This window comes from Poecilia mexicana, unplaced genomic scaffold (genome assembly GCF_051168715.1).
Source record: "Poecilia mexicana isolate PSO_F unplaced genomic scaffold, ASM5116871v1 scaffold_11, whole genome shotgun sequence".
NCBI lineage: Eukaryota > Metazoa > Chordata > Actinopteri > Cyprinodontiformes > Poeciliidae > Poecilia > Poecilia mexicana.
In genome coordinates this window covers 16,884,824-16,897,454 of record NW_028263380.1, presented here as the reverse complement: position 1 = coordinate 16,897,454, position 12,631 = coordinate 16,884,824, and the positions used below count along the sequence as shown (strand labels likewise).

The 12,631-nt window shown below is 35.2% G+C and overlaps 1 protein-coding gene across 7 annotated transcripts in view; it reads right to left on the bottom strand.

Annotated features, from left to right (window-relative positions):
* Nucleotides 1-11,848, bottom strand: part of LOC106919952 (myocyte-specific enhancer factor 2D homolog) — a 41,302-nt gene extending 29,454 nt beyond the window's left edge. For 4 of the 7 annotated variants that reach the window (XR_015764634.1, XM_014990642.2, XM_088010304.1 and 1 more), the window contains exon 1: nt 11,634-11,847. The gene's annotated coding sequence lies outside the window, so the exon portion shown is untranslated. Of the gene's footprint in view, nt 1-11,633 lie in introns of all 7 variants that reach the window. The other 3 variants (XM_014990643.2, XM_014990646.2, XM_088010306.1) reach the window with 1 other exon arrangement.
* Nucleotides 11,849-12,631: the final 783 nt, after the last annotated feature.

The following is a 12,631-nucleotide window of genomic DNA, read 5'->3' as shown; positions in this document are numbered from 1 at the left end:
GACATACTGAGGTAATTTGGAGTCTAGAGGGCCACATAAAAAGCTACTGCGGGCCAAATTTGGCCCCCGGGCCTCAAGTTTGTCACATGTGCCTTACTGTCACAACACAGAGACGGTTTCAACAAATATGTGAAAAAATATTTTCATAAAAGTTACATACTGCAGCTTTAGAGTAGTTTATTCATTTATTAAACAGTAATTTATCACATTAGGGTGTGATAATGTACAAAAAAAATAACAGAGAACTATTGCTCAGTTGAAATAGGATGTGAAAAAGCAAGTGTAATGCACAGATCATGAGGTCAAGGTGCAACGTGAACAATGCGAGGGCCCACCCACTCAGCTTATGTCCTCTCTTTAAAGAAACCCTAATTTTTTATTTGTTTATTAGTTTTATCAGCTAACATGGCACCCACAAAAGCAAAGAGCCTCAAATGATATTTAATTTGCTCATTTTGCACCAAGTTAACGCGACAGCTGTGAGCACAAAGCCACAGCTTTAGGTCTTCAAAACCGATATTCTAATGTAACACAGCAGAACTAAATCTGGTGCATAACGAGAAGGAAATCTGATACACATTGTGCAAATCTCCTATGGACGGATTCCAGACAGATATGTTACCGCAACCAAAGCTGTTTCCACTGTTTAAGGTTGTACATTTCTACATAAAGATCGATGTATTACGCTTCATTATAGTTTAAATCTATTGCTTAGTTCAATAAAGCTGCAGTAAGGATGGTCTCCACCTGACTAAACAAACAGGATATGGAAAATGTAGGAAGACATTTGCATGCACAGCAGGAAAATGAAAATAGATCCAAATGATATGCATATTAATGCTATCTGCAAACAGTGTATAAATATTACCGAAGGGTCAGTGAGCACGTTCAGCTTTAAGGAATCTGAACAAAATTGAAACCAGTTACTTTACTACTGGAGCTCACTAAATGCAGATAAAACATGCAGCTGAGGAAACACATTTAGTTTAGCAAGGAGAGAAAATCTTTACCTGAAAAATCCTGAATTACATTTAGATAAATATAGTTTCTAAAGTTGTGTTTTGCACATTTAAATGGATTCTTAGTACTTAATGTGACTTTCTTTAAGCTGTTAGCATTTTATATACTTCAGGGTCAAACTGCAGGAATTTTAATTAATCACATTTATTTAAAAAAAATTTGATGATGCAATGTCATCAGAGTTCACAAAAAATTCAATCTTTTAACAATTAAATTATTTTTAAAAAGCTGCAGAGGAACAGATTCTGTTTCCTTTCGCTAATTTAAACTTCAGGCAGGTGAGGCGGGAGAAGCAGAGCATGAACTATGGCGTCACATTTCTGCCAAAAACCTTGAGGCGTTTCGGTTTATTCACAAAACGTCTCTTTAGCCTCAGATTAACAACTTCACATTGAGGTTTTTTGATTATTAAGCTGCCTGTGAAAAAGTATTTTTCTATTTGTGTATTTTTTTTCTTGGGCTGAACAACATTAGAAAAACTACTGATATTGATAATATTGGTAAATGTTGTGATAATATCAGGTGTGATATATGCCTAGAAATTGTGTTAGCATAAAAAGTACAAATGCAGAACTGTAATATTGATAAATTATTATTGCATTCAAAACAATCCTTTGAGGTAAGAATATTGAACTCACTGGTATTGCAATGACGATATATTTGTGATATATTGTTCATCCTTAATTTATTCTAAGGATGAACATATCCACGTTTTAGTCACAAATAAACATTGATGAGAGTAAAAACAGTTATTCAATTCAAACAGGCACATTCTGATAATAGTAATGGGGAAAAAATATTTTAGTATATGCTTTAACAAGAAGTTTTTCCTTTTTAATTTCAAGTGAAGAGTTACTCTGTATTCAGCTGCACTTTTCCAACCCGCAGTGATATTTCAATCCCCCTGTGACAGTAATTTAGCTTCACAGCTGGATTAGACATATATTAATCACCATTTCAGCATAAACATTTCATTACACTCAGTCAGGTGCATGGTGGATGTGCTGCATATGGGGTGGCTGGTGTGCTTGATTAAATCCAGCTGAGAGGAGCAGAACCTCTGCTCTTAAATAATGAAACGATGAAACATTCTCAGACGCCAGAACCCAGGTAACTCAGATAATTGCATCTCAGTACTGAACAATATTGTTTTCTTAGATTTTCTACAAGCAATACATTTATTTTTTTTTGCATGTTTCTGCTAAATTAACAGGTTAGTTGCAGCCTCTAATCAAAGAAAAAAAAACAATCCTGAAGGTTAATTATCCTAAATGGATGCCTCAAAATGGGAATGACTACAAATGGATATCAAAGTAAATTAACCAAACTCCATTAAATTATGATATTAAATTATGCCCTTAGTTCATTTATGGATTTATTTTGTAATTATTGGATTAATTTTCTTTCCTTGCAGGAACAAATAAATGGATTAGAGAGCAAATAAATAAACACCACCTCTATTTCAATCAGACCATCAACGTTGCTCATCAGCTCAACCAAAATGTTAAATTAAAGCAGCAACTGCAACCAAACCCTCCAACTACAAACTATGACACGAAAACTACGGCAACTACAAAAACTCGTAAGTGATGAGCGTGACATTTGACCTTTTGGGCAGCGTCTTCCTGCAATTTTATAGTTTCCTTTACTAAATTGAAAGTATAACACTGTGGATGTGCATAACTTTTTTTTTTTTTTTTTTGCAGAACTTTATCCTCTGATCTTTTTATTAACTCTCACTAAACTATATTCTGTTTTACAGCTGAAACAATTGACTATTTAAATCAATTAATCGTTACAGACTCAAAAAGATGCCATTTGCTGAAAAAAATAAAACATATTCAGAGCAGTAATTGGGCCACAGCTGTACAAATATATACATTTTTACTTAAGATAAAAAAATAATTTGTCTGAATATATTTTACCCTAAACTCATCAAGTGGTATTTTTTACATTAATTTGGTTCAAATTCACTAAAGGAATGTTATTCTTTTGAATTATTGGGAATAAAATTTTTGTTTTCTTATTTTAAAAAAATAACAAATGACCTATTTTAATCTTTAATGTATTTCTGGTGTTTTATACAAAAGGCTTAAGTGGTTGAATGAAAAATCTTAATCCAACTAATCATCAGAATATGGTATTTTAAATATCTGAAGACTGAAAAATGAGACTTTTAAGCTTCAGTATCTCCAAAAGAATGACTTAATATCCAGTTTCCCAGTCCAACTCAAACATTTTGAGCTCATTAGTCCATTTGTAATACGTTTTTCTTCCAGTTTTAACCCTACATGTTCCTGCTTTCCTCTGGGATTGTTGTCAAGTCAGATGGAAAAAATTAAAAGCTGAACCGCAGCACGCATGTGGCATCAAACGTCCCACATTTTACTACAAGTCCAGCTTGAATTTTAATAAGAAATTTACATTTTGAATCCTTAAAAACACCCAAATTATTCTGCTTCCCGCTTATAATAAAGACCCTAGTGTATTCAATTGCCATTAATTTAATACAGCAGCACATTTGGGCTATTTCAGGGATTTACAGTGTTGGACTCTCAGCGGCCCAGTTTTGAGCTTGACTCACTGTGAGTCAGAAACAGTCGCTCACCGCCTGAGGATCAAACATCTCAACTTTTTCTCCCAGTAACAACCCTGCACATTATCAGCACCGCAAGAGATTGGATGAGACCAACCTGAAGCCCCTGCCAGACCCCCATTTCTGATAAACATGATTTATTAAGAAACCAGTTGTTATTTTTGGCCCAACTGGACTGGGTTACCAGACTGGTAACGCCGATCTGTCCCACCTGTTTTCATCATCCGCTCCATGTTCCTGTCAGCCTGCCGGTCTTTGTGCAACACATTTCAGAAGGTTGTTTTAAATGTTTGTTTCAGAGCTGGGCTCGCTCTTCTAGCCCTGCACTATATTTAGAGATATGATGTGGCAACTGGATCAAGTTGCTAAGCAAGTGATAGGGCAGCTGTCGTTAACATTATGACATTTAAAGCTTCATCAGAAATCTAAGAAATTGTTGCTTCTCTTTGTCAAACTTACTGGACTGGATGTTTTATGTGCATTTCTGTATTTTCTTTGTTTTAGTGTTGAGTTTTTCTATATAAATTACACACATAAACAATATTAAGTCCTCTCTGGATTTGGCAATAAAAAAAATGGGTAACATTACCTTCCAAAAACATTGATATAAAAGTGTACAATTGACACTGTAAGGTTTTTGTAATGGTGCAAAAATAAGGACAGAGTTCTTTCTTTCATTTCAAACTTCACAAAAACTTAAGTGTGAACTCATAATAAGACTTTGTAAGCTTCTCCCACTACAGCATAGATTTTCTCGGAAACAAACCAAAATATGCGCGTGAACAAGATGAAGGACCAGGATGAGGTCATCTGAAGCGCAAATTTCCAGCTTCTTCTGAATTACACATAGACCTTTGGGCTACATTTCCAGTAAGAGAAAAGGAATGAAGACATGATGCAGCCATCACCGTACTTAAAGTTCAACCTTGGTTTCAAATGTGTTTCCACAAAACCTTTCTAAGCCTGGATGTTTTTTTCTCTGCAAAAACAGACTTTCTGTCCAGCCTGACAGATGAACTAAAAAATGAGCCAAACATGGAGAAGCAGCTTTCAGCTTCTATGCACCACAAATCTGGAACAAACTTCCAGAAAACTGCAAAACAGCTGAAACACTGAGTTCATTTAAATCTAGACTAAAAGCCCACCTGTTTAGGCTCGCTTTTAAATCATAATAAATGAAATCCTGACCAACATCTTGATGTGTAACGATGGCAAATTGTAATGTTTGTGGTGTTTTTTAGGACTTTGTATTTTGATCATATAAAGCACTTTGAACTGCCTTGTTGCTGAAATGTGAGATACAAATAAACTTGATTAATTGACTGAATACAATAGGTAGTTTCCATATGTACTACAAGCCTGTTGCTAGCCAAACAAAACCCCTGCATCTCCTTTTCTGTTTCTGTACGTCTCTTGGCAGATTTTTGGGTTAACAGATTAGTATTGGATAGCAAAATGTACATCTTCTACTGGTTGTGACTAAACTATAACCCAACATGCAGAAAAATCTCTTTTCTGGAGGGAAAATTTATTATTTAAAAGTTTCAGGCATCACTAACATCTTTGATTAGAGACTAAAATGGGGGCTGAACTACAAGGCCTCTGCCTTGTCTGCCTTGCCCTGCCTGCTCTCTGCATGCCTGCCCTCTCATTACTGTAATTGACAAGTTCATCCCTTCTCTTCCTCCCCGAAGGCACCGATGGCTCAATTAAGACCTGGCCGAAGGACTGATTGGACACAAACATAATGAGGTCGCCGCTTGGCTAGCATGAAGCCCTGCGTGCAGCCAGACTAAAAATGCACAGCTGCATTCACCGAATCCACACAGCAGAAACTAAAGATATTCTGCATCAAGTAATCCATAAGCCTGACATGAGAAATTCTCCCAGACGTTATTGCAATAAACAATCTTTTTAAGACATCTTTCGAGGAAAATAATGATAAAAATGGCATAACAATGCAAGATCACGTTCTCAAAGATCAATACATTTCAAATATTAATGAACATTTAACAAAAGACCTGAAAGACATTTTAAATAGACTAAGATAAATAAACAAAACAACAGAAACCACAAATCAAATGAATTATGAAGTTTCTGTTAACAACAAAGCTTTAGTTGAGACCAAAACACCAGTGAAGATTTTTATCACCCAGTTTTTGGTAGAAAGAGAAAAACGACAAATCATTCAAATGGAAATTGTTGAGCTCATTTTGATTTATCATGTGATTAATTGATTTATTGCTTATTGTGACAGTAATTTGTTGGTGAGGTGAACTTTGCTTCAATCTCTGAAGAATGGGAGCTAAAAATGAGCCACTAAAATGGTTTTCTGATTAGAAATGAAACAGTGAGGCTTAGAGAGAGTATTTGTCATTTTGGAGAAACATAATTAGTGCCAGTGACCTTTAAGAGAGCAGCCTATAGAAAGGTCGGACATAAACGTTTGGAGCCGGATTCGCAGCGGTCAGGATTTTTAGATAAACATCGCAGATCAATATCCACAAGGCAGACCAGGAAAACATAAATTTACACCAAGACGTCTGAACTTCACATCAACCTGAAGATGTTAATGAACTTTTATTTAACCAGGTGAGACGACACAGAACTGGTTCTCATTTACAACACCAAACTACAGTTGATATAAAGACACTAGCTTTATTTATTTTGACTTATTCTCAGTCTATCTCAAACAAATTAATAATTTAAAAACAGAAGACACACTGATCAGGTTCCTCTTAGCAAGAGGTTTGATTTTTTTTTTTTCTTGAAAGTACTACAAAATGAAGGAGGGAAAAGCTATTTGAGTTAGCCATTTTAAATCCGACTGAAAACTAAATTTAACTTTTTATATTTAAGTCATGTATTTCTTTACACACAGACAATATTTCATAACATCTATTGCCAGTTAAATAAACAAAACCTTTCTGTCCACAGTGTAAATGTTAGCTGAATCTTAAATTTTACAACCTTATACAAGCAGATTTTAAAGTTGTCCAAACAAATGAGCAGATTTAAAATCTCAACTTTCTCCTTGAATTATTGCCATTATGGTTTTAAATATGGAAATTTAAGGAAAAGATCTGTGACGTGCAGAGACGCAGCAATTTATTGATCAAAAATTCAGGATCTACTGATTTTCTACTGAGCTGCTCTGATTGGTCAATGACAAAATACTAAAATAATTTTTTTTTTAAATTATTTTCTTTTATTCATTCAGTTTCTCAGACATAACAAATGTAGTCCAACACCAACTGCAAAGTTTTTTCATTTTAATAAAAATTTGTTAATGCACAAATCGACAGCCAATTTTGCTCTTTTATTCGTTCTTGTCCTTTAACTTAAAGAAACGAGTAAACATCTGAATCAGTAGATAAATAAAGGATGATATAGTTTTTCTCCAAGGTTTGGCTTCTTTAATTTTCTCAACCTTATAGAGAATTTGACATTTTACATGTATTTGTATTTTTCCTTTATCCTATGCATATTTTTAACTTATTAAACCACATTTCCTTTATGCCACTTCCTATTTATGTCATGCTTTGTGTTAATACCCAATTAGATTCTTGATGTTTTAAAAGTGAAAAAACTCAGACTTTGACATGAAGCAATGAGTTTTTGCAAGTGAAGCAATGACGTGACATTTAAAATTTATAAAACTGATTTTTGCTCATGCCAGTCAGTGAAGCAGACAATAATAAAACGATTGCTGAGGCAACTGGATCAGTTGCTAAGCAATTGATGGGGAAGCTGTCAGCGCTGCAATATGACTTTTAAAGCTGGAACAGAAATTGCTGCTTCTCCTTGACAGGCTGATTAGTAAATCTTTGTTTTACATTTCAGTCGAATTTTAAATGTATTTTTTCCCCATCAATGATTAAACCATGAAAAAAAGCTCATAATAAAAATGTACTTCCTTTGTTTTTACTACTTTTTATTCCAACACTGATTCCAAATTCTAAATATAAACATTTTTATGGCAAGTATTTACTTGCAGAAAATAGAAGATGGTCAAAATTAAGGGTGGAAGAAGTTTTATCAGGATATTTTGTGGTACTTGGGATAAAAGTGACAATAAGAAATATTTATTATTACTAATTTTTTTTAGATCATTTCACAGCTGTAACTCCATGGTAGATTAGTACCAAAAACACAAACACAGTTCTTGAAACACAATAAAATAACATGCTTCTTTAGGACTTGAGTTAAATAAAGAAGTGTTATTTGCTAACAGTAACTGCATTTAATCCTATTTTTACATGTATTGATACTATAGTTGAACAAACATTGGAGAAAATAGTAAAATAACAATCCTGACAATACGGACAGTTTTGGAGGATTTTAAACATTATTAATTAAAATTTATTGTGACAAAAATAAATCAAAATTCTTACAGATTATCATGATAAATTGCCATCCCTAGCCAAAATACCAGAAAATTGTGTTTTCAGACTTCAAATAATGTAAAGAAAACTACTTAGTATTAATTTATTAACAAAATACTACGATTTTAACATAGAGTTCAGAGGGATATCACAATCCCTAACATTCACTTCACTCATCAATAAGCTGATCGCTGAGGGTTTTCATAACTGCAGATTGTAACATGAATCCATCTGCAGGGACGCCTCACAGCAGTAGATTCACCTTGTTAAAGCGGCCTACTTCAAGCCCAGCAGCTTGGGTATCTGCCCAGCTAAAGCAGTGAAACTCCGGCCTCTGAATTCATCAAAACCAAGCCGCTGTCCCGGCTGGCACCTGTTTTCTGCTGCAGGTACAGCTGGCCCGGCTGTAAATAAGATCATGCAAATATCAGTAGCATGGCTAGACCCTTGCTTGTCAAATGTCTTTCTATAAAATCAAATTTACTTTTGCATCAATTCAAATTGCGCAGAAGCAGAGCTAAGCAGGAAAATATTCCAGCCTCTTTCTAACAATGAGCCTTCATTAGAGAAATGGAAATAAAACGCAGCTTTGAATAGATATCCGCCTGTCTTTGCTATTCTTTTAACTCAAAGAGAGGAACTGAATTGACCCACATAAGGTCCAGAATCCAACAATATCTAGAAATAATTTAATGTTTATTTTCAGGATTTTACCACAATGAAAAAGAATGATAGCTGAATTTATTTTTGCTTCAAGGCAAAAATATTCTCTTATCACTGTTTGTTAATGGAGAAAATATTATACTTTACAACTGCAAACATAACTTTATTTAATATGACATGTCACGGAGGGCACAGAACATGTGGCAATTGAATTTTTTTAATAAAAAATAATCTTTTATTGCTTTTTGCAGGTTATTAATGCTCTTTTATATGAAATTGATTTTTTTTCACCACTCTTATGGAGATTGTTATTCAAAGTAATTGTAATTCAGCAGCTTGAAGATGAAACTATTATTGTTTTTCTGTTTTATTGACTATCAAATGCAACATATCAGTCATTGAATAAGTTTAATTCAACTCCCAAAGAGGATTAAGTGTTAAAACCCTGGTTTCCCCCAGGGCTTTATAAGCCTGGCGGACCACCAGGCTTTACTTGCACCCCCACCAGGCTAAGAAATCTTTAATTCGGATGAAACGACTTAAACAACTTTTTCTTGTTTCTCTTTTTTAAGACTTTACAGTTGGTGTTTAGGTATTGCAAATACTGTCTTCCAATAACACATAATCACCTAGTCATATTTTCACATTTCTTGTAAACTTTAAACATTTTTAACTCAAAAACATGATGGGCCTATGGATGCTAGCGCTCCTACCACCAGGCTTAGCAAGTTTTCTGCAGGAAACCCTGTAAGTGTTGCACTGGCCTGCATCCTGAGTGATCCGATTGGGTCCAGATGGTGTGAAAAATGTGTGAATTCACAACAAATAAACACACTAAGGATGTGATTGTATCTGCATTAGATTGGTAGGACACACTGAAGGACCAACAACAACACAATTATTACTGAACATCTTCAACAACAACCAAATAAAATGTTTTTATAACATCTGCTGCCAAAAATCAGTGCTGCTGTCAGTGGAGTCAAAACTACTACCTAGTTTTATTTGTTGGAATCCTCCTCAGTAAAAACCATCTTCTCTGAACAGTCGGCGTTTAACAGTTGATATCAGGACACTGTAAGGGTGATTTTTTATTTTTACTGTTGTTTTTGGAGTTGATTGAACTGCTGCGGTCACCGCACTATAAATTATTCATGCAAAGTGCAAAATCTCTGGAATATTTTGACACATTTAAGCAGCGCATATTAGTAAATGAATAAAATTGTGCAAGCGAGTCGACAAATGCTTTACTGTGGTGTTGTTTTATGGGTTTAAATTTATGCACACTGATGCTGAGCTTTGTAAAGTCACGCTATTTATTCTCTATTTCCTCTTTATGTTTTCTGGTATCATACAAGGGTCAGAGTATAAAGAGTTGGTAAATAACTCAATAAACCTGAATCAGATGAAGATTTGGCACCAATACAAGGTCTGAACAGAACCTCAGTACCTTTGCAGAATGGTTTGGTTTGCTGATTTAACTCATTAGTAGCTTCTTGAAAGGTCATTCATGTAGACATTAAGGATTGGGATATTTCTGAACTCTTTATGAGTTAAAATCAAAATATTGTTTTTTTTAAAGTGAAAATGAACTGGTTTGAGGTCTGAAAACACTGCCTTTGTGTTATTTTGACCATACTCCAGTTTCTACAAATGGGATCTATGCTAGAGGATAATAGAAATGGTTAATTTCTCTCAAATGCATACCTCAAAAATATTTAAAAAAAACCATATGAACAGAGACCAGAGTTTCTTTCTTCACAATAACAACCTTAAGGATTTTCATCCTTTTTTATGAACATCAACAAACATTTCTTGAAGTGTTTACAGTAATCTGAAAGCTGGCTGTATTGTCTTTAGACTACAATTTGTCAGTGATGTTTGATAATAAAAATCTGCCCATTTTGCTATTAAACAATAATAATAATTAATAATGTGGATAATATGCTGCAGTGTCCATTCTTAATGATGTAACTACAATAATTTTTCAAATTATGAACACTTTTTTACAAAAACCCTGATAATGTGCATAGCCATGACAAATTTGCACACAATAATCACCATGAAAATGTTGCATTCTTTACATTATTATATCGTTAATAAGAAAAAAATAGAGCATCTGGATTTATCATTCTGCCGTGTGCATAATGAGTGGCCCAGTTGGTATCTGCTATTTGATTCAGGTACAGTTAGCCCTACTGTAAACTAAGGCCATGCAAATACCAGCAACCCAGCTTGACCCCTGCTACATGAAACTCTGCTGATTTTTCTGCATGAAATCTAACCTACTTTAATATTAATTTAAATCCTCCAGAAGCAGAACTAGGAAGGAGGATATTAGTATTCTTCCTCAGGGCCTTTACAGTAATGAGCTTTTGTTACAAGGTTGAGTGAAAAAAAAATGCAATATCTTTTTTATTTGCAGTAGGAATCTGATATGTGGGGGGCCACATGAGGCTAATAGAGTTTTTCTACAAGGAAAACAAAGTGTGATGAAGGCGATGACAGATGGAGTCTGGAGATTGAACAGGCCAACTGACGGCAGACAGGTAAACCCTTCAAGATTTAATCTGACACGCTGGGAGCTCAGCTTGCTGTCAGATTGTGTTCCGATTTTAGCGGAATTAAATATCCTCAACTGAGCCCCTTTTACTGGCGCTTGCTTCACAAAGTAAAAGGACAAAGTAGCGTTACTGTACCCAGGCCATTTCACAATTTTTCTAGTTACGAGTCCGACCCGACAGCCATTACCTTCCTCACTCCCTCCGTGTAACTCGGCAAGACGAACCGGACTACGCACTACTTTAGAGGAAATCATGAATGCTTCCCGTTATAATATTAACTGTATGTCTACGAGTAATTAATGAAGAGGAACAGGATTGTCGTTTTGCTATAAATGAATAATAAAACGAGTTTTCAACCGTGAAAGGAAAAAAAGACGCAGGAAGGAAATGTATCACTCCACTTACCCTGAAATATTGCTGATAAACCCTGAAATTAGCCCTGCCGCCGCCTTCTTCGGAGTTGACCCGTCTTAACTAAGAGGCAGTATACAATCGCGTTGAAGAGGCGTCTCCATTTACACACATCCGCGGCATTTTATTCCACTTTATATTGATGTAACCACACTGTCCACCCAGGCGACACAAGCGTACCCAGTGTACGATCGGCGTCATTGACGTTAGCACGTGATTGACCTGTGAACAACCCAATGAGAGACTTCACTGCAAAACTCAGGACCAATCAGACTTCGGGAACGCCTGTGAGGGGCGGGACTGAAAGAGAGGACATGACGGAGGCGGCCATGTTCTGGTATGGTGTTTGTATCCCTCCGCCGGAGTATTTACCTTTTGCATGATTTTGCATGTGGGGAAAATGTCACTGTAGCCCTGCTGTTCGCTGCCTGCTTTCCATAAGACAACCCGCTAGGACATTTGTTTTTCTCCTCGGTTACTACCACACCACTGTTAACACAATATAAACAAAAAGAATAGCGTTTCTATGTTTTAAAATAGGGAAATGTTGAATATTCAAGAGTGTTAACTCTCGTGTTCATTTTAGACCGCAATGTCAAGCTATTAAATATTCACAGATTTTTTAAAAAAAATCTTACTTAATTACACCCTGTCACTGTCCACATTTATATGCAGATATAGATACATAATCCAAATAATTATTAAGGTATTTGATAGCAAACCAGGCTGTGCAATTAAAACGTTGATTGTTTAGCTCACTTGAGTCAATATTAGCGACAAAAAGATCTACCATAGTGATTTTGGTATAGTTTGTTTTCAATTTAGAACAACCACATCCAGTTGTACAGAGAGTTATTATTAACATGCGATAATTTATGCCTGTACAGTAGCGTTATTTAGACAGATTCAAAAACATACATCCCAAAGCAGTCATTATACTTTAATGACATTATACAGTAAGCTTCAGCTGAATATTTAAGCCCAGTTAGGGC